Genomic DNA, 21,762 nt, shown 5'->3' with positions numbered 1-21,762 from the left:
TAGCATTCCATTGTTACATATCTTGTTACGAGAGCATCATTAAGAGTTGCATCCTATTGTTCCATATATTGTTACAACAGGATAGTTTGCCTAATTTGATTAACTTCACTTGTGATTTTTGAGTTCTTATCCAAACATCTTTCCCCATATCAGTGTCTTGAAATATTTTACCTATTTTTAGAGCTACTCTTAAGGTTTTCGATTTTTAACTTGGGTTTTAAGTCCATATCACATTAATTTTCATGCATAGAAAATGTTTGGTTTAGGTTTTTCTCTGTGTATACAGTGGTTCCATTTTCCCCGAAGAAACTGTTTCTTTCCCAACATGGACTTTGTTGAAAATAGCTTGTCTATGGATGTATGAGTTTACTTCCACGTTCCCTAGTCTGATACATTTATTTACTTGTCATATTTATGCAAATGTTGAACTTTGGGAGTTACTATAGCTTTGTAATATATTTTTATTTGCTCAGAATGCTGGAGGTTAAGCCCTCAGCCTTACACACACTAGGCATTCTGTTACTGAGCCACATCAAATACGACTGTGGCTCTAGTCTGATCTCCATTCCTCCACTTTGGCTCACGATTGTTTTGGCTCTGCTTAGTATTCTGGTTTCAGAGGAATTTTAGGATTCTGGTTTTGATTTTAGTGAAGAATGTAAGTGGTTTCTTCAGGGGCCTTAGATTAAATCTCTAGATTATATATTTTCACAACACTTATTCTTACAGTCTGTGAACAGGAGACGTTTTTCTATTTTTGTTTCTTCCTTAATTTCTTTCTTCATTGATTTTATGATTTGAATGGTAGAAGTATTAATTAATTTATATTTTTACACACACATTCAAGGAAACATATGTGTGTCAGTCTGTACATACCCACATATCTGAATCCAAAGCAAAAGCTTATACTATAAGTACCAGGATGTATTAATGGTTTCTGAAATTGCTACCTGACAGAAAAGAGACATTCTACAAACTGAGTGTCTCCTGGTCCCCACTCCTAATCAATCCCACATCTCTCATGACAGATGAGGTTTGCAGACTTGATATTTTCAAGGCCACACAAGTTACTGTGTAACATACATTTCTATAGAGCTCAGTAGCCTGGGTTCTGAAATTATCCTACTGTGTGTTACAAAAGGAAAATATCTTTTCCTGTTTCCTACTCTGGCCCTGGTCATGGATCATTTGATTGGGTACCTGCCCAGCTCTGTTGATGCAGTTGTTACCTGTATCATAATGACTGTTCTCCTACCTGGGAGTACTCTGAATGACAGCTTCTGCTTATGTAGACCACACTGGTATCTTGTCTCTCTTAGGTGTTTCATCCCAAATCATATCTCTCTCTGCAATCCCTGTAAGAACCACAATAAAAAAGGCCTTCAATCTTATTACTACATTATTTCAAACTAAATGTTCTTCCCCAAACTCTGCTACAATTAGTGCAACCATAACCTGCAGTACAGGGCTACAGCGACAGTTGAGTTTCTCGTAAAAAGAGAAGTGGCCACATGTCTTGATTTTATCTGTCAAATCATTATTTCATAAGACGGCCTTTAAGCATACATGTCTACCTAAGGAGAAAAAATTGCAAAAATAAATAAATAAATAAATAAATAAATAAATAAAATAAACCCTACATTCTATCTCTCTGTCTCTTATCTATCTCTTTGTCTTTCTCTCCTTCCCTATCCCTCACCAAAAATTTTTTGAAGCAGGAATACGTGATATTTAAAACTAAATTTCTTTGTGTTTTGATGTTGTGTTATTCATATACAAAGTTATGATTTGAAAACTTAACTTTGAAATCATTTCCCAAATGATATTGACCATTTCTCTTTGTTTTATTTTGTTTGTTTGCTTGTTTGTTTGTTTGTTTTTATGGCTTGGAAGACACCAGTGTTATTAAAATCCAGGTCTTTCTTTTTGGACCATCTGAGAATTGACTCCAGATTCTTTCATACTTAACACATACTGTGTGACTGGACTGCATTCCTGCCCTTGCCCCTGGGATCTCTTTATTGATAATAGCAAGCAAACAATAAAACACGTTTTTTAAATTTGTAAATGGTTTTATTGATTTCCGACTTTCCAGAAACTACAGGATCTACTTATTTTCTCGCGCTTGCCTGACCTCTTTGGTCCAATAAAACTGAGGCATAACTCATTTGCTTCTAATTAGCTTTGCTCAGGGACCTCCTTAACACACTGAGTTATATATACATCATCACTATGCTGTGCTTTCAGAACGCAAGACAATCTCACAATCTCCTTCTGCCAGGATGCTCTCATTTCCAGATCTGAGACTCCTTGTGTGAGGTAGGGATGGGTGGGGCTCGAAGGTCAAAGCCACTCACTTTATTCCCAGTGTATTGTCAACTCACCTGTTTAATCCTTTTCCATCTTCTCATTACAGCATCATTTACCTCCTTTGTGGTGATTGAGTCAACATTTTAAAATCAGGAGATATTGAGATCTTAAGGAAACCATTAAAATAATCAACTTCATTACTACTGTCAAGAAAATGGCTCTATGCACAAATGTATTTAGAATAAAAATAAGGATGGCAATCACATTTTTAAGCAATTACGGGTTAAACACATTAAGTGGACTCTTTCTCTGTGATAAAAGAATACACTAAAAAGGCAATTATCTTCAGTTTGGCAAAGGTCTAGTACAGCTAAAAAGGGAAGCATTGTGTACCTGAGAAAAGTCTTGGAATGGTGTCATTAAGCAATTAAAACTGTCATATATTAAGAGTAATTTTATGATATTTTCTTTATTCATAGTGAAATAATCTCTCTCTCCATATATATATATATATATATATATATATATATATATATATCTTTGCTCTGCTTTCATTAGTTAAGAAAAACAAAAGGACAAGACAATTTTATAAATGTCTCTGAGATGAAATATTTCTCTTCATTTTTCTTTTTACCAAATGTGGCTTAAAATAACATAATTGAATATATGTATATGAAAAAATGAAATTTTTTTTAAAACCAATTTCCAGTGTACTATTGAAAGCCCAAGAGTCTGAGATTTTATGTTTGAGTAGATATTTGGAAATAAGTCTAAACATGGAAGAAATGAAGGGCAGGATACTTGTATTGGGGCACAAGCAAGCTAGCATCCAGATAATCTGTTTTTATCCTACTTGAACTTGAACTCACAATTGATGTCTCAGAAATGTAATAGATACTGAATCCCAGACCTAAAGATTGATTGACTATATACACAGGCTTGGCATTCAGCAACAGGCTGACGGATGGCAGCATAATCAAATGATAGTGTTGTCCTCAGAATACTTCTAAACTGGGGTGTTGGTAGGCTTCACAGCTTGGGAGAAATAACCAGGAAGTAAATATTTTGATAGTGAGAAGAAAGGGCTGAGATTATTTGTATATTTTCCTTCTCATTCCTTTTCACTCGTGGTGCTGCCCACAAATCAAAAGGTAAACAGATATGATGTGATTTATACTTCAAAATCAATTCAGTACTTTTCAGGAAGAGTACAACTTCTGAGGCCTGCCTGATTCCTAAACCAAGTAATATAATGAATGTTGTAACACTGAAGGAGGAAAAACTGACTATTGAAATTCAATATCTGCATATTTTCAACAGAACAAAATAAAACCCTTCTACACTAGAGAAAAAAATCAAGCCAGGTGCTGAAAATACACATAAGCTGCCAGCATTGCCTTGGGAAATCACTGAGCAGTTATTTTCACAGACCCGTTGAAATCTGGAAAGAATGAGGTCCCTAAATTCAGAAGGACCAACAGAAAACATCATATGCATTTTCCTCTCATGAAGCTCATTTCCCCAAAGATTGGAGTTTTCTTAGAACTTTGCTCTCCCTTTGTCTATTGTCTTTCCAGGACTCCTGTGTTCTATCTGCCCTCTGCATTCACAGTCCTGAATGAGTGAGGGCAGCAATTTGGGACGTTTTGTTGAATATGGAGCAGAGAAGGTAGTCTATATCTAGAGAGGGAGAGGAATTGAGACTTTCTAATGTGGCACCCTTTAGAGTATTTTTGGAAATGATGTAACAGAGAAGAAGATTTGGTGCATACTCTGAGATAATACCTTTGGGGAAAGCCTGGGAAGAAGTTCCTTGGGAACACGCCAGATACTGGCTTTATCATGCAGGGAGGGCAGTATGCAGAAGGAAACAGGATGTTGGTTGGGTACAAACCAGAAAGGCTGGTGACTAAGTGCTGAGAACACATGGAAACTTATTTCTGGTGGTTTTACTTTCCAAGGAAAATCACAGACATGCCAATTAGCAACAAAATAGTCAAAGCATTGGGTTTGTGGAAGGTGTTATTTTAGAAGAGAAGAAAGTTGGTACTGCTTTATCGGAACAGGGAGGAGCCCCAATCTTTCTGCAGGATGAAGGTTGAGCACACTTAAAGGAGCTGGGTGTGGGTATAAATATCAACACACACACACACACACACACACACACACACACACACACACACAACCAGAAAGTTACAGCCATTTTTGTGTTGTTTGACTGGAAGAAAGGTGAGTTGTTTTGGATACCTAGGCTTATTGTTGTAGCAGGTGGAATAGAACAGTCAGCCTGAGGACAAATAATTCTTTACAGCTAGCAGTTCTTGTTTTACACAGCCTGACAAAATTCCTCATGACCTAAGACATTACCCAACAATGCCAAGTCCAGAAGAAGTCTAGAAAACAACATTTCACAGCCTTCAACTCTCAACTCTTACATTCTTCTGCCTCCTCTTCTGCAATGCTCCAGAGCCTTGATGATGGTCAGATTAATATAGATGTTCCTTTAAGAGATGGCTACTCAGTCACCTCAGTACTTTGCCTCATTATTCATCTATCTATTGACTGTCACCCATTGCATAAAAAAAGCCTTTCTGACCAAAGTTGAGAGTAGCCCAGGTATTTAGGAACATGGTTGTCAGATTTGTTAATAGATGACTTGAATGTCCTATTTCAGAAGCATCAGAGCAGAAACTGATGTGAGACTCCAGTTTTCTACAAACAGTCCTCAAAAGCCTGTGGATTCCAGACCATGATTATCTGCTTGCTGGTGACTTTTGTTTTGAAGAGTATACACACTATTCCTAAACTACTTCTATTATCATATACTCAGTTTGTTTCCATTGTTTTTAAATGGATCAATAAATATTTTTCTTAGCTTTAATTTTAAATATTAAAGATACTGGCATATCTAGCCCATATAATCAAAAAACCTTATTTCAATAATTTTATGAACACATAAAAGTCCTGAGATGAGAATGCTTGAAACAGATGGGGCTGGGAACTTATGTCTGGCTCCTATACAGCAGGGATGGCTCACTTGGGTGAGTGTATATTGAAGTAGAAGCCTGTCAGTGCTTTCATGATTTCTTTTCAGTGGGTGCAAGTGCCTGGACTCTGCCATGATGTACTTGAAGATTTACTCAGTTAGGTTTCGCTAGACAACTGGAACAAGGGAAGTGACAGCAGGGGAGTGCTGTTGGAATTGATGCTGCATCAGGAGAAAAGTGGGGCTTTGAGGGACCTGAGAAGGCAAAGTATGAGGAGCAGTGGGCTATTCCATTTGAGGGCTGGGAAACTCTTTTGGGTCTTCATAGTGAAAGCAGTAGACAAGAATCATAGACAACAGAGGTGGGGCATGCTATACCTGGGGCTGCTTCTAGGAAATCAAACCGGTCCTGATCCAAGACTGGAGACCAGGAGATAGCAGGTTGCAGCAACTATCAGAATTGAAACCCCATCTAGTATGCTAAAAAGAGGGATTTTATATCCAGTCATAGAGGGTGGGGATGCTCATAGCTCATGCCCAAGAAGAAGCAGGGACCACACTGCAGAGATGCACAGCAGTGAGTAACCCCCCCCCCCATCTGTCAAGTCACCTCAGGGAAGGCTCTCAGCCTTTTAAGTCACAGCTTTATTGCTTTGAATTTATGCCTAGCTTCAGGGTGTTTGTGAAATGAAACTGAGATGACACACTTGAAGGACTTATCATAATTCTTAATGCTTGATAAATACCCAGAAAACATTCCCTTTTAGGATCATTCTTACACAAAATGTTCTCTTTTTAAGGAAAGGCATATCTAACCTCCTTGTGCTTTTGTTATAGAGTGCTAGGTATGTTTGATCCATAAAAATTTAGATGTGTATGAAACACTTGTTCTCTACTTCAACCAGTAATTTTTATATCATGTTGGTAAATATGCAATGCACATCTATACCTACATTTCTAGAACATTTTCCAGGACATTGTATCTAGTTAGGAAACAATTGGTCAGCTGTCTGCCTATCTTTCGGTGTCTCTGTAAAATGAGGTTGAAAGCATAGAACAGATTTACAAATGTTTTTTGAGTCTGTGAGTCGCTGCAACACGATAATTAAACTGCTAAAAAATTTGAACTCGATTTCATTTAATCCAAAATGTCTCACTTCATTTAATGTTGTATTTAAGACCACAGCAAACCTATGGTTTTAGCCCCCGTATTGGCATTTTAGCCAAGGATTTCTATATTTGAAACCTAAATTATATCTTACCATGATACCTTAAGTTTGTTGACTTAGAGCAAAGTGTCTGGGAACATGTAATTTAAAGATGTAAATCTTACTTGAAAATGAAAAACACTTCAGCTTTGACAAGTTGAACCAAATGATGTATTTCCATAAGCTAATCCATGATTGCCATTTGGAAATGTGATCTGTTTATGCCCATCCTCATTTTCTGTTGCTAAGTTGAGACTTCTATAAGTTGGAAAAGTTCAGAAGCGAGGGAGTTAATAATATTTCCCACAGTGGGATCTGTTTATTGAGTGCTTACTTTCGGATGTTTGTGCATCCATTCATAGCCCATGGCGCTCTCACCGGTTCCCTAATAGTTCTGTTACACCAGCTGGAAACCTCAGAACAGAGCAATTATCTCAGCTTTGCAGTCACCCAGAGAGCAAGTCAGGAGCCAAGATTCACACCTGGAGTGAGAGCCCAGTGGCCACACATCCAGTGTCTGACTGTGAGGTCAATGCGTGCCACTTGCTCTTTGATGCAGGAAAAGCTTCCTCCCTGTTTCTACATAAAAGTGGAGCCTCTTTCAATATTTGATACTTTTGATATCTTTAACAAAATATTGGAAATTACTTATTTTATATTCATATTATTTTATAATAATAATTATTATTTTAATCATGATTTCTAAAGAAACATGTAATGTCCTAGGTGAATATCAGACTGTGTCTTGCCCAATCAAGTGAGAGTGCAATTAATTAGCACTTAAATTAGGTCTTTGGAAGTACTTTTTTTTCTTCTACTGGGCTTGGTGGATGATAGAGATAAATCATCTTACAGCAGCTATTTCTATTAATATAGGCAATATTTGTCCTGGCCGACATGTTGCTTTTGATAATCTTAGAGAAGAAATGTGGACACAGTCAAAGAGAGCAACTGTTCCAAAACTGACAAAAATGTTGTGATAAGTAATTGTGGGCTTTACTTCTTCACTCATCTCTCTTAATTTGGACTGAAATGATCTATCTTTCTTGTGGTGACATAAATTAATATTTCTGTATATGATGGAATAAACACAGAAATGGACAGTTTCAAATGTTTCTTGAAACATGCTTTGTCTGTGAGTAGCTGGTGCTCATGGGGAGTCCATCCTCTCTGTGTAAAGCAAGATGCTACAGCTGGGTGCTCTGTTGCCTTTCAGACACTGGTTCTAACATGGTTTTTCTTTTTTTGTCACTGATACCTGGTACACAAAAGGGATAATTTGTTCTTTGTCTTTTATCTACTTAAAAGCAACTCATACATTTGTGGGGCTTCTATGAATTACACTAGAATTTCAGTTTCCAGACTTTTTCTGAAGAGTACACATATGAAGGTCAGGACTTAGTGTGGTGAAGTGAATTTACAGCTGTGTCTTTCTATCTGGATTCCCTCATAGTCATAATCATTCAATATGCCACTCAAGGGGTATGATAACCTTTTATACTTAAACATCATTGAATTAAATATTGCATGTTTGACCTGTGTCTGAATATGCAGGAATAGATGGGTGCCTTTGAAATAATCTATGTTTTAAATATATATATTATTATGATATTATGAGTCTTAAATTACAAACAAATATATGTAAATACAAAATAGTATTCTTCAAGCCTTCAAAAAAGATAGTCAAGATTTATCTTTGAATATTCTGTTTTTAGAAACTTAGCATTGTATATAGGTCTTTTGGGCTGCATGTATGTTAATGGACTATGTATGTGTGTGAAGCCTACAGAGACCAGAAGAGGGTGTCAAGTCCGTAGAAATGAAATTACAGATGGTTGTAAGTTACCATGTTGGTGATGGAAATTGAGCTTGGATTCTCTGGAAGAACAGTCACTGCTTTTAACCACTAAGCGACCTCTTCATCTCCTCTTTGAATATTCTGATAATTTTTTTCAAAAATCTCTTAGATTACCTGTTCAGGATAGATTAAAGAAGAACCTTGGCTCAAGGTATGATACTTAAAGACACACATGGACATATACACATATACATACACACAGATATACACAGATACACACCTATATACACATATACATACATAAACACATATACATATATGCATATACATACACACGTATATACACATACATATATACACACATATACACATACACAATACACATATACAAACATACAGACACACCACACACACAACTAATTCCTAGGAATGTGTTAAACAGACCAAAGGTTTATTTTTGGTCTGTTGGCTAAATGAACAATATAAATGGGCAGTTATTGATTACCCATCTAAGCTGACTGATGCTAATTCCAAAGAATGTGACCTTTATCTTTATTTCAGGCAGTTGTTTTATGAGTTCCAAACATTATTACTTCATTAGGACTAATAGAATTGCTTTCTGGTTTTCCCCAAAGCCTTTTGTGGTCAGTTGTTATGAAAGCCCAGAAGCCAAATTGTGATCTTAGATAGAAGCTGTGGTCTTTTAATGTTTGATTACTGTTTGAAGGCTTCCCAGTTAATTAAAAATGCTCTTTTCCCAAATCCCTAATGTGAACCAGAGGACCTCTAAGAATGTTGAAGTAACTACCATGCATCCTTGTTAGTTACAAGAGTGTGTGTGCTGGTCCAGAGTAACCACTGCTGACATGTGAGAAAATAAACCAGGGAAACAAGCCTAAAAGCTGGGCTGGAGGAATTCAGAGCATACATCTGACTCCTGCCTCAATATGAAAAACATATAGCTCGTTTTTTTACTTGTTATCAGAAACAAATGAACATCTTTTAAAAGCTACCTCTGTTTCTTCTCCATGACAACTTTTGGGAATGTTTTTGGAACATAAAAATGCACTGTTACATGGGAAGATCCATCCAGAGTTTTGATATATCATGCACTCAGGTGACTGTTCCTCAGGATCATTTCTGCCAGCTGCTTTAACATTGCCCTTATGAGTGTTTGCCTGTACATATGTCTGTGCACCACGTATGTGCAGTGTTTATGGAGGCCAGAAGAGGGTGACAGATCCCTTGAAACTGAAGTTCTAGATGGTTGTGAGCCATTAAATAGCTGATAGGAGCCAAACCTAGGTTTGCTGCATGAACTGCAAGTGCTCTTAACTGCTGAGCCTTCTAGGACTTCCATCCTTTATTTAAAGCACTGAACCATGAACCAAAAATTCGGAGTGAGGCTCCTACTGTAAATGATAATTTCCCAAATCAATACCCATCAGTCTGGTGCTGTGAGGATAAGTCTGTAATTAAAAGTCAGTAATTAGAAACAGCTTAATTTCATCTTTAGCACTCCTGGGAATCTGGATCTCAAGTCAGAGAATGGCGTTCAATTCATTTCCATGTAAGAATGATACCTCTGACTGTATGACTTGCATTCTTCTGAAAACAGATAATCATAGCTAACATATTTCTCTACTTATGGTTAGGGATGAAGACGTCCATTTCAATTTAATCTTAGCAATGAGGCTTGCGTGCCAGGAGATTGCCCCTGCAGCTCTGTTGGCTCTTCATTTCCTTCTCTAATTACTCCCTGATTGTTGGGCAAACTATCCAAGCTGTAGTGGAGAGGAAATCATTGTCTTTTTATCCTCTCCCCGGGGAATTCATTCTACTTGTTTACTTATGTGTATGGCTGACTGAATAAAGTGATCCCTAATTAGCATACATGAAATAATCATTGGTCTATCTGGAGCCATAATTAATGCATTAGAAAGAATTTACTGTCAGGAAAATAGGTATTAACATAAATGAGCTTATTTTACCTGTGTTGAAATGCAAAGAACACCTTTAGATACAATTCTTATTAAACAGAATAACAATATTTGGAAAAAATGTCAGCACACATCAAAAAGAATGTAGGTTATTGCACATAAACTACATCCTATATAACATACCACAACAACAAACGGCTAATTTGATACTTTGATAGAGGTATCCAAAGATTTAAACTATGGGAAGTTAATTTATTTTCCCATCTTGCTACTTCTCAGATCAATCAGTAATCAAGACAATCTGAATAAACCAACCTCATCCTCTGTTGAAACGCTCTCCCCAGATAATTCCAGGTTGTTGCCAGTTGACATTTAAAACAAAAAATTATGACATGAAAGTTCTGTTCATGTAGCAAATAGGAAGTTGTGAAGCTAAGAACAAAAAGGCTCAAGGGTTTTGAGGAAAAGGCTGGTAGTTTCCATGGGGCTCATATGACATTTTTGTCTAGCGATTTTTTCCCTTACCTTGAATTCTGGGAATCAGAAGAATGCACTTTCCACCTGTCTTCTGGGGATCAAGCTCGCATCATACTTTTACACATTAAGCACTCTTGCCCAGTTCCTAACTTGCAAGTTTTTTCTTCCTCAAACGTGTGTATCTTCTTGGAGGGCTTTCAAAATTCTATGGCTGACTTTCCAACATCAGCTCACAAATTTCTTTTACTTCTCTAAGTTACTCTATCCAATTTGAACTTGATGAGTCCTAATTTTTGTCTCCAGATGACTTTTCATCTTCCTCCACTCCACAGTTGAACTGGAGTTTCTGCCTTCCCAGCCCTCCCAACCGCCTTACATCACACTCACTCTTTCAATGTATGTTGTCGTTCTTTCTCTTCCTTCCTCTGGCAGTTCATCGCTACATCTTAACCATAGTGTGTATTTACCTGATCAAGGCTTTCCTCATGTCCAAAACTGGACTCAGCAGTTTTGGACATTATTTAGGTTATCTAGGATTATCTAGGTCACTGTCTAACCCAAGTTAACCATTTCTACACTTATGCTGCATCTGTCTGATATATGATGTCATCACACTGCTATCTGATTCTGAAGGCTTCTCTAGAATAAGATTCTGGATTATCAACATAATTCCAATGGAAGCAAGCTAGTGTCTGGAAATGCCCACAGTTAGGACCACCACCTCACAGGCTGGGTTCTCTATGCCTCTTGAGATGATCACCCATGTTCACCTTTCTCTTTGTTTTCAAGATCCTATAGTTAAATCTGGTTCACATACATGCACACACACACACACACATGGAATGCAGAGAGGCAGCATTTTAACATTCTTTCATTAAGTCTTAAGTAGATTGATCCTTCACCATTTTCTCTGTGCATATGATAAAAATCAGATTTATTAACTGATTTTCTTATTTCAGATTTCATTTTCATCCCTCAAGTTCATGATATCATCCATAGATCATTAGACTTGAGTAAATTGTTGTTAATTAGACTGATAATTCTCTTCTTAAGCCCCTTAGGTGAGGGAAGTCCTGTTAGACAGTGCGTGTGTATGCAGCTTATCAGCACTACAGTAGTTTTATTGAACTGTACACACATGTAAATGAAGATCATCGTCTCCAAAATAAATAAATTAAAAAGAGAGTGGGGTTAAGATTTTGCGATGTGTGGCTCTGGGTTTATAAAGACAGCTGCAGCTCTTTAGCCAAACAGTGCCTCAGAGAGTGTGACTCTCCTGAGTGATTATCATGGACCATTGCATAGTTTTCAATCATTGAAGAAACAGCCTTGTAAAAATCAACAGTTAAGATTCTGCATTTTGCAAAGCATATACTTAATAGTAAAAAACTTATCTGTAAATTATTATTATTATTATTATTATTATTATCATTATCTGCGCTTGTAATCCCATTAACAGGCAGAAAAGCTGGCCTAGTGTTCAATCTGCTGATAGTCTCAGTTAATAAAATGCTGTATGAATGCTGAATGCTTTTCAGATAAACAAAACATTATAAGCTGTACAAACAATAGAACCACCATTAAAAATGAATACACTCCTAAAACTCCAACTATTCTGAGATAAGAGGCTAGATACAACCCATAATTATTCTATTTATATAAAATCAATGATCTGGAAAAAATTATCTGTGGTGACAGAAATCAGAAGGATGATCACCCTTAAGAGGGGGAAGCATTGATTTACCAAGGTCAGGGGATTTTTTTTTAAAGTTTAATACATTCTGAGTCTTGATTTGGATTATAACAGTTCAAGAAATTTCATTTACTAATACTCATCAAACAGTATACTGAAGTCTAAGAATTCCTTTCAATACAGAGGGAGTATTTGAAGAGAAAGTTATATTAAGTTAGAGTTGACAAGTCTTTGTTAAAGTGTTTTTTTTTTTTTTTTTTTGTTCACTGGAGCAGAATGATACTGAGGAAAAAAATAAAACATTGTGAGTTATACAAGAGCTCAGGACTCCACAAATGGAAGGATGAGCCATGTCATTGCTATTTTCTTGTTGCATCAAAGCCAGGGAGAATATTCTCTTAACCTTGGTTCTCCCACAAAAGAGACAACTGGAAGACTTGAGGGTCAATGCTTATTTGGGGATGTAATCCTAGGAAAGGGTGAGGTGTATATTTAGGAGCAGAAAGCAGAATGGGGCTACCCCAGCCACTGCATCTTGATTTAGCTATGAAAAGAAACTCAGGTGACACAGCACATATGGAGGGATGTTTCCTGACAACCAGACCAGGCAAAAGGTCACTGAATAGAGAAAAAAAATAGGCGGTGACTATGGCCTTTCTCCCATCTTCACACACATCTTTTGGGTTTATCAAGTGCTTATATCTTTGGATTAGGTCAATGGATTCCTTTACCATGCATTTAAGAAGGACAATTCCACACCTGTGGTGTTATCCTTCCTCTAAGAACCAGACCTGGTGTGCAGCCAGCCAGCTTCAGGTAATGAAACTAAATGAAACCAGACAGTTATTTACAGTGACTACTGAGGCAAACAGAGAAAGCAGATGGTAGTCCAAATCACATCTCAGAGTGCAGATCTGAAAAGCTGTATCTGGTGTCTCCAGTAAGAGAGGGTTGGTGTCTTTCATTCTTCATAACCAGCTCTTTAAAACGACTTCTGTCTATTCTGTCTTTGGAATATTACATATACACCCTGGACATTTGAAACAAGGCTCTGTGTGTCTCACTGGTAACACAGTTCAAGGATGCTCAGATTGTTTTTAGGATTATGAGCATTAAAAAGGTGAACACAGGAGAAATTCTATGACAGCGCATGGCTCATAGTCAGAGCTTTATAAATATTAAATTTGAGAATTACAAAGTATTTTCATAAATATATTCTCATTTTGTTTTTTGTAATAATCTTAAGAAGCAGTATTTTATCCACCTTTACTAAACAGAATTTACATAAGAAGCTCAAAGAAATTAAATATATTGACAGTTTTAGTGTTTGCACATCAGAGATCAAGGCACTAAGCTCACAGGACTTGCCCAAGGGTGTGCAGAATGAGAACCCTGGGTACCAAGAGTCTTAGAGAATAGAAGTCAGTCCTCTCTGAGTGAGTGGACCTTTACCCAGTATGTTTATAGAACCGTAAGCAGTTTAATAATGTGAATAATGTACCATAAAACCCTAAGTATTTTAGTGAATATTTTATCTTTGAATATATTCTGTTGATTTTCTTCTACTCATGAAAAATAGTGGATCGTATCATAGACGGAAGGTCATAAAATTTATTTCTATAAACTAGACACCTCAAGATATTTGATCCAAACCCCTGTGTCTCTCATGCTATTTAAAAAATTTTTTTTCTCCATTTAGTGAGTTTTAACTATCATATGCAAATCTTTAGAGTGCAGATAGTATCTTCTTCTTCAGCAGAGGTTCAAACCTTCTTTCCAGACAAAGCAAGAGGCAGGAAATTAGCTTCATTTCAGTTTGGTACTGGTGTGGTCCTGCCTCCTAGTGCAGCCTTCTTGCTTAGTGTGCCTCTTAGCTGAGAGCCTTCTGTACCCATCGATATCTTTTCTGGCATCAAGTTTTTAAGTCTTATGTCTTTTGTTGTGTAAAATTTGTTTTATTTTACAGCTTAGATTTTTTTTTATTCCAATATTCTAAAGTATCAACCTTGGAAATTTTCTTGAACTTAAACTTGACCAAAGTCCTTTTACACTCCAATTTTATCTGTCCAGTCACTTGAGACCCCGCACTGGGCAAGGTTTTCATTTTATCCTCTAGCTGTGTGCACAAAATTGATTTAGTTCCCCAAGGAGAGACAGCATTGAAGATCTCTTTACCTTTCTCTGTTTCCTCTTTAAGAGACTCCTGGGCTCTGTCTTTCATTTAAACAGTTGGTTAGGGCGGCAGTCTAGAGGCCTCTTGGCTGATGGTCTCTGCTATAGAACTTGAGTCTGTAAAGGAAACCATAGAAAAAGCAGTCGGGACCCAGTGTACTCTGCCAGCAGTCTCCAGCTCAGAGGAAAGACTCCTTGGGAAAGTGAGGGCTCCACAGCTGAAGGGAATCGCTGACCATCTGGCATTTTCTCACCATTTATTTAGAGTATGAAGTATACAACTGAGGCAGAACTTGGGACAAGCTGTTGGTTTGGCTTTCTCAGGAGGCACCACAGCCTTGTCTCTGATCTGAAGTGACAAAGAGCCCTGTGCTCTACAACAGCTCTGCTCTGGTAGTGTTCTGTCCTGGGATGAACTGCAGAGTAGGTCAAGGAGAGAGTGCTGTGGTTCAAATGATGGAGATCTCTCCTGTCCTCATCCTGTTTCTTGATGCAGTTGATTTTCTTGAAGAAATGTTTCTTCCTTTTCAGTATATCTTTAGGACCACTTAAAAATATTTTAGTTTTTAAAAATATCCCTTACTAATTGCTGCTTCTCTGGGGACCTGTGCTGAGTTGCTCATGCTAGAAATCCAGGAAGCTGATGTAGAGCAATGAATATTTATCTGGTGATTATTCTTCTAAGGCCTAATGTAGGAGCTTTCCTACATTATTTCAATGTTATTTCCTACATTACAAATATTTTCATATTTGTAATAATCATAAGTCTTATTGTCCCATTGTTACAACAAGAAGGCAAAGGCCTAGGATGCTAGTAATTTGCATATGTTTCCTTGCTAATTGGCTTCTTTAGCTTGAAACAAGCTTACATATTCCAATACAGGAATTTGGGTCACATTGTGCCTCTCTGATAGGTTCCAACACACACGGTGTATCATACTGGATTCTAAGAATGAAAAAACACACACATACATACCATACCTCTACATACCCTTACAAAACAACCACAGACATATACAGACACATAAACATACAAATCAACACATACAGATACACGAATACACATACAAACACACACAGAAAGACACACAGAAATACAGGCATACACATACACAAAACCACAAACTTACATGAACACACACAGACACAAAAATGGATATGCACATACAGATATACAAACAAACACAGAGACACACACACACAAATACACACAGAGATACAGCACAGACATACACAGACACAGACAAATACACACATACACGCACACGTTGAACTTAAGCATTGGTGACCAGACATTTTCTGTGCATGGTTCTGTCACAGTGGATGTCTGGAGAACTTGTCTGTGCAGCAGTAACTTCACTAAGGAGCCACAGGGCAAGATAAGCCAGCTGTTGGGGAATTGTATCCTCATGTAGAAAATCCAGCCTTTCTTTTTTCTTGCCAACAGTTTTTTAGGATTTCCATATTTTGAGTTGATTCTGCATTCAATGTATAATTGCAATACAAGATTGAAGATGCTGTTTACAGTGCGATTTCAAAGTGGTTTATACTCTTGCATTATTGAAATGGTTTGCTGGAAACAGCCCACTGCACTTAGAAGAACCTATGGAGCTAAGCATGGGGACTTCTAGATCCTTTCCTTAAAGCTGTAACAGCATCCAGATGAAGCACAACCTGTTGCCACTGGTATTTTAACTTACTGCACTGGTGCTTGAGTTTCTCAAGGCAAGGTGGTGCCTTCTTTATTATTTCCAAATATAATATTGTGAGGGCCAAGTTGATAGCTTTATTAATAGAAGCCATCTCTGTGACTGAAGACAATTAAGAAAGTATTTCATAAATCCTGAAAGGTTAAACAAACTAGGTCTCCCGGTACACACCTGCGATCCAAATACCTCAGAGTCTAAGGAAGAGAGAGAATCAGCAGTTCCAGTACCACTTATGCGTATAGGGAGTTCTGTACTAACCTGGACTATATGCAACTCTGTCTCAACAAACATACAATACAAATACAAACTATGTAAACTGAAAACAAACAAACTCAGTTCTACTGCAAGAAATGTTGCATATCATTGTGATGGTAACACTGAATCCCACACTCAGGATTTATGATCGTAAGACAGCCCAGGGACAGCTTCAGCCAGACTTGTGCAGACTGGAGAAAGCCAACCTTGTTCTCTGTGTGTGTGGGCCATTTTGTTTCCTCAGAGATGCAGAAGATGATCAATATGTGCCATTTTTTAGTGCCTAGCAAGTGTGAGGCTAGGGAGAAATGAATACAGAAAGCAGGGTCATTTGTTATATTGAGGCCCAGGCTGGCCCATGAAGGGTCAGGGTTCTTAGTACAGCGATAATTTTACAGTGTCCTCTTGTTTATATTGTATTTTTTTATTTGAAGTGTATTTTGATCAATTCAGAAGGCTTTAATCTAGAATTACATTCATTACACCAGTCCATATGCAGCATATTTGTTTGCATAGATTATTAGGTCGCAAGTCAAAGATTCGGGTTATACATCTGTTGTAGGTAGACTGCTAAGATGTCCTCCAATGCTCCCCAGATTTCAATAACCTTTGTGAAGAGACATGAACCATGAACCACAAAAACCATGAACTGCTCAAATGTTATGGCTACTATCTTGTCCTTTTATTTCATAAAGGGACTTTAAAAGTAATCATGTTTCCCAACCAGTTAGACAACTGAAAGCTGGTATGCTGACTGGGTTTTGTCAGCTTGACACCAATGTATACGTATCTGGGAGGTGGAGTAAATGCCTCCAAAAGACTGGCCCAGAAGCAAGCTTGTCAGACATTTCCCTCATTGATGACTGATGTGGCAGAGCTCAGATCACTGTGGGAAGAGCCATCTCTGAGCAAGTGGTCTGGAGTTGAATAAGAAGACAGGCTGAGCTGGCCAGAGGGAGCAAGCCAGTAAGCAGCACCCATCCGTAGCCTCTGCTTCAGTGTCTGCCTCCAGGTTCAGTGCCTTGAATTCCTGCCATGGCTTTACTGAGTGCCAGAGTATAATCTATGAGGTGAAACAAACTGTTTCTTTCCCACTTTGCTTTTGGTAGTGGTGTTTTATCACAGCAATAGAAACCTCAACTGAGATACATTGGCTAGGTGGGGCTTCCCTAGTAAACAAAAAGCCTTTACGTTTGAGCTTAGGATCAGAAGCACCAAATTCAAATTCAGAACTAAAGAGATGAGACATTCTCCTGCTAAGCTTGAAGGAATGAATAACTGAGATGTTGCAGAAAGCCAGGCAGCCTCTAGAATCTCTGTGTAGTAAGTCGGGTCTTTTAATGTGAACTTTGATGGTCAAACCTGCAATCTTCTGTCGTTAGAACTCTTGTTTTCCCCGATGCTATGCAAACATTGCTACAGGGGCTACTTATTATACTTACTAAGTATAATTATTAAGTATACTTAAGTATATTTATATATTAATTATAGAAAATATAATTACAATATAATATTTAATGTACTTGATTATAAGTATACTTAACATTTTATCATTTTATATTTTAATATATTCATGTATACTTACTAAGTGTAATAAGTGAAATAGCCACCAGTCAGAAGGCAAGTACAGAACAGAGTCCTCCTTGGTGGCAAGAGACTGGTGTGAGGTTGCAGAGCATTGATTCTTATGTGAGAAGCAACCCTTGCTCTCTGTGTTGATTTTAGCCCCTAGGAACCTCAACAGAGAAGTTTGCAGTGATGAGGCTGACTTCTAATCTGTAGGAACTGGGAGATAATAGCTTTGTACTGTTTGAGCTATCAGTATTGTATGCATGTATGATTTGTGTGCACATGCAGGCTCATGTGTTCACAACATGCATGTGAGGCTGAGAGTCCAGCTTTCAGGAGTCAGCTCTCTCCTTCTGCCGTGTGCATTCCAAGCCCTTTCACCTACTGTGCCATCTTGCCATCCTTCTTCATCCTTCTTCATGTTGTTTTAAAGGACTAAGTTCATAGTAACTGGTTGTCTTAGTTACTTTGCTTACCTCCGGGACAAAAATACCTAAAGACACAAGTTAGAGAAGAAGAATACATGTTTGTTCATAGTTTCCAGGCAGGCAGTCATAACAGTCTTGCAGACAACCAAAGTAGCTCCTGCCTCTGCCAGCATTAATAGGAAGCAGCTTGTTCATGTCTAGAAGACAAAAACAGAACAAAACAAACAAACAGAAACAACCAAAAAACCAAACTACCAAACAAAAACTACCAGAGTGGTTGGATAACTAATACTGGGATCACACCATAGCTCACAAGCCCAACCTTTACAACTTCACAGCGCTGCTTCTTCAAACTAGACCCCATGTACAAAAAGTTCCACATCACACCAGAACAGCCTAGCTGCTGGGAGCTCCATGTTCCAAACACAACCTGTAACAACGATTGCATATCCTCAGGAAAAGGGTTCAGAGCTAAAAGACGGAAGGCTTAAAGCCTGACCATCAAGCTTCACATAAGAAGAGCTGATTGGTTGCAACTGAGCATTGCCATCCCTTAGTGTAGGACTGACCCCTCCAGACCTCACTGGGCTGGACACAGATGCAGGGGCTGGTGGCAATCACTTTTTCCGAAAATACTCCTTGTGGTAAGAAACTTTCATCACACTTTGCAAAGAAGTTAACACTATTCCTTGAGTCAATTTAAATCATCCATCCAACCTGTTTCCCTACAGTAAACATAGCCTATTAGGCTTGAACTGACTCTATTGAAATAGGCTAAACAACCTTATGCTGCCTTGGATTTCCCATGGAATCAGCTATTACAACCTAAGCTAAATACATTTTAATCTTAAATTATATAGTCCGCCATGCTGCTGACCTACATACAGTAGTGTGTGTATGTGTGTGTGTGGAAGGGGGGTAGTAATCATTTTCTGGAAGCAGCCAATTAACAGATTTAAAGTAGCCTTGAACAAAACAAGTATCCATAATACATTTGGGAAGCAGCCTGTGAGTATGGAGTGATGTCATCTGTTTCTGGTTTTATGTGCTGTTCTGAGGCAGTTGTTGTTGGTATAGTAACTCCTTCTCCTATAAGATTCTATTGAGGACTTCTGAAAAATGAATTTTTCATTTCCATCTTATTCCATGTTTTCTGTCTTATTTAATAAACACAGAGTAAAGCCATTTATTAGGGATACATGGAAGGCACAGGGAGAAAAGTGCAGAATTTAAATTTGAGCTCACCTTGCTCTAATCTCCCCAAGAGGAGCAAACTTTTCATTCTTGAGTACAGTACTAACACAAGGGCTAACTATTCTGAGAGATGTGGGCTTTCATCCAACCATTTCCATGCAAATACTGTATTTGTAATTAGAGCACAATGAATCTTTTATGGACCCAATAAGCAATAATCTCAAACATGCACTTACATGTGGAAGCAAATTTGCTCTTTCACCCAAAGAAGCCGAAAAGCCAGTAGATGAGTTCGACATTTTCATAAATCTTAGAATACCAAGTGTGAACAACATGGCATGGAAGAATGTCTGAGTGTGTCAAACTGCTCTAGAATCTAACACCCATTCAGTGCAGATGCTGCTGTGATCCCTATTTCAGAGATATGAATACATGTATGTTGTTTTGAAGAAAATCTCAAATTGGATTTACCAATAAAGACTTCGGAGCTAAATTATGAGGTGAAAGCCTACTAGCTCAGGAAAGCAGAGAGAGTAACCAGCAGAACTTCCTCCTCTGCTAGTATCCCAAAAAGAATTCTCCTTCTCTCTGCCCATCTAAAAACTGCTCAAACTCAATGTCCCTCCTTCTACTTCTACGAATCTCTGTATCTATCCTGACTCCCTCTTACTCTCTTACGTTTTTTTCCTATGTTCACTCTCTGTCAACTGGTTGCTTGCTTTGCTTTTGACCTATGGTAGACTTTATTTAATCCTTGGGTTAAAAGTGTATGCTAGGGATGAGCCACACCACAACTTGAATCAGTTTTTTCCAGTTATCAACATAATCTCAGAGTTCACAGTGTTATCAAATATCCCGTAACACATCAGAGTGCCATTTGTGTGGACTTGACTCCAGTTTGGATTATTCTACCACAAGTCAGTTTATAAAATCTATGCTTGTGCTCCAGTATGTTAGAGCTTCATCCAGTAAATATGTTATTGGCCCCAAGTGGCAAAAAACTATAGATTGACCACTAATCGTCCTGCACCATCTTTAGAGTTCATCCTGAATCATCTCCAGAGTTCAGTGCAGCAGAATCGGATGTCCTAGATAGAATTATGAGATAAACTTGAGGATGCCCTGCCCAGAGGAGCAAATACCCAAATAACCTAAAGAGTCATAGGGGGGCAGATGTGGCTACAATTTCCAAACTCCCTTTTTACTCTCTGTTTTTTTCATGGGACCTGATTATGACATTCTTTCTGAAGAAGGACAGGATGGCAGAGGCCTGTAGAGTAAAGCGCAAACAATGCACATCTGACCTTCCCAGCATCAGCAAGCTTGTGGAGTTTGCCTGGCCATGTTGTGTGGTCATTGACCTACACCCCAGTGTAGCTCCCCTTGCCTTGCCAGTGTCAACCATTAGAGAAAGTTAACTACACTGAGGGATACTTAATTCCATCTGAGCTATTACTAGTTCCACCAGAGCAGTGGTTCTCAACTTTCCTAATCCTATGACCCTTCAATAATAGTTGCTCATGTTGTGGTGACCCCCAACCATAAAATTATTTTCGTTGCTACTTCATAATTGTAATTTTGCTATTGTTATGTTTCATAATGTAAATATCTATGTTTTCCAATGGTCTTCGGCAATCCCTGTGAAAGGATCCTTTGAACCCTGTGAAGGGGTCTTGACTGACTGAGACCTGCTACACTTGAGTGACTGATTAACCTAGGCAGTTTCAGGCAAAGTATGAACAGCAAACTTGAAAACTCACTTCTAAATTGGCTGTGATTTGAAAGAGATACTAGTGCTCTAAAATGTTTTGTGAAATGATGCTTTCATCCACCAGCTTCTGTTTCCATACATGTCCATAATACCTGCTGAGACCTAACAGTGTTGGATGTGGCTAAGACACACTTTCTGCTTACAGGACACTTAATAAGAAAAGGAAGAGTACTCCCTCTAATTACTTAGAACCAAAGTGACTAAGTTAACACAGAAATGGGTGCCAAGAAGAGCCCACTGCTTTTGGCAAGG

Source organism: Grammomys surdaster, unplaced genomic scaffold (assembly GCF_004785775.1).
Source record: "Grammomys surdaster isolate TR1022 unplaced genomic scaffold, NIH_TR_1.0 125635, whole genome shotgun sequence".
NCBI classification, from domain to species: domain Eukaryota; kingdom Metazoa; phylum Chordata; class Mammalia; order Rodentia; family Muridae; genus Grammomys; species Grammomys surdaster.
The sequence above is the reverse complement of the archived record's forward strand: the minus strand, read 5'-3'. Positions refer to the sequence as shown.